Here is a 2,155-nt window from a genome sequence, read left to right as displayed (position 1 = left end):
CAGACCGTCTCTTACAGACCGTCTCTTACAGACCGTCTCTTACAGACTGTCTGTTACAAATTGAAGAGAAAATGTACATTTTCTAACTCCATATGTACTCAGCCTCCACTGAAGGCTAAAGCTTAGCTGGGGTTTTGTGCACGTCTTTCTCCCACTCATCTTGTAAACGGTGATTTTCACCTCTTTTCTGGGGTTCTCTAGTGGCCCTAAATTTGAACTCAGCACCCCTGAAAAATAAAGAAACCATCATTAGCATTTTGTCAGGGAGCCGAGTGTCAAACCTTAGATTCACCGAAATATTGACTTCATTTGGAATAAATATGGAATAAATGACACAAATGGGCCAGTAAAATCTAAAATTGTCGGATCCTCAAGGTCACCTGTCAATCAGTCCAGTCAGCAAGTGACCAATCAGCATCAGTTTGTCCCAAAGTGAAAGCCCATTACCTGCAGGAGCTCCAGCCCTGTTCTTCTCACAACATTGTCCACGTTTTACCAGAGCTTTGCCGTCAGAGGGGTTTTGTGACAAATCATCAAAAAGAAATGCTTAAACAAGAGTGTGCAGCATACAGTCCAGACACAGCTACCCTGAGTGTTTTGACGGTGAAATACAGTTTATTCCATTTCTAAAACCTAAGCGCAGTCTGTAAAAATGTACAAGATGATAAAGACTGGCGGCTGAGCTCATGAGCAGCTCAATACAACGGTGATAAACTAAACTAACAAGTGTTCGTCTTTATGACAGTAACTGTATTCTCAGAGTCCAAAAAAGTTCTATCTGGTCCTCTGGACATTAAAAAAAAAAAAAAGAAACCCCTGTGAGTAGTAAACAGCCATCAGGTGCTAATGATCCATTGTTAGGCTGATGGTCCTTCTTGAGCATGTGATCAGCTGGTTCTGGTTGTCAGCAGCAAACTGGTTGATCCACTCTGTGAAGGTGCTATTTAAGAGACTGAGCTGAATACAGCTCCTCAGACTGAGGAAGTCCTCAGGATGAGAGACGAAACGTTTCTACCCAACATTTTTCAGTCAGGTCATCTGGACAGTTTCTTTTTTTTTGTGCTGAAACGTTTCGCCTTCGATCCAGAAGGCTTCATCAGTCAAGGAGCCACACAACAAAACTGGTTCTTCCTCCAACAGCTTACTCCAAAGTGGAACAAACCAGTTCTGCTTGTGTTAAGATGGTCTCTTTGGTACGCGCCCTCCTCCAGTGCCGGCCCTCTTCCTTGTTGACAGTCTTGTCAAACTGGTTGAAAACAACAAAGTCCATGCTCAATAATCCAGGTATACAATCCATCATTTTTCAGTTCAGTCTTGAAAACGATGACCTGACTGAAAAATGTTGGATTTTATACCTGGATTATTGAGCATGGACTTTGTTGAAATATATCTACATTTTTATTTTTTTATTTTTTTATTTAATGTGCAGAGGACCAGATTGAACTTTTTTGGATTTTTCTACCTGGATTATTGAGCATGCAGCAAAATGTATTCTAAGAGCAAATAGTAAAAGTTAGATAAATTAAACCAGTTGCAACTTATAAAAGTTTATACACCTTTATTTTTCTGAGTAGTTTCAAAGAAATGTGTTTTTTCAAGTTTTCAGTCCTTGAATTTATTGATTAATTTCAGACATTGCCCTCAAATAATTTAAGTAGTCTCTGACGTCGCGTACGTGAGGGCATATGTGCGTGCGCCGCCGTTTTCCTTCATGAGCTGGTTGAAACCTACGCCGTCTTGGAATCGTTTTTTTGAGTGAAATCTCGCTCGTTGCTCCAGATGAAACATGTGGGAGAAGGTGCTCTGGTCACATGAAACCAAAATCCAACTGTTTGGACACAATGCAAAACGATATGTTTGGAGTAAAAGCAACACAGCTCATCACCCTGAACACACCATCCCCACTGTCAAACATGGTGGTGGCAGCATCATGGTTTGGGCCTGCTTTTCATCAGCAGGGACAGGGAAGATGGTCAGAATTGATGTGAAGATGGATGGAGCCAAATACAGGACCATTCTGGAAGAAAACCAGTTTGAGTCTGCAAGAGACCTGAGACTGGGACGGAGATTTATCTTCCAACAAGACAATGATCCAAAACATAAAGACACATCTACAATGGAATGGTTCACAAATAAACGTATCCAGGTGTTGGAA

Source organism: Nematolebias whitei, chromosome 21, assembly GCF_014905685.2.
Source record: "Nematolebias whitei isolate Nwh7 chromosome 21, NemWhi1, whole genome shotgun sequence".
NCBI lineage: Eukaryota > Metazoa > Chordata > Actinopteri > Cyprinodontiformes > Rivulidae > Nematolebias > Nematolebias whitei.
This window is presented reverse-complemented; position numbering follows the sequence as displayed.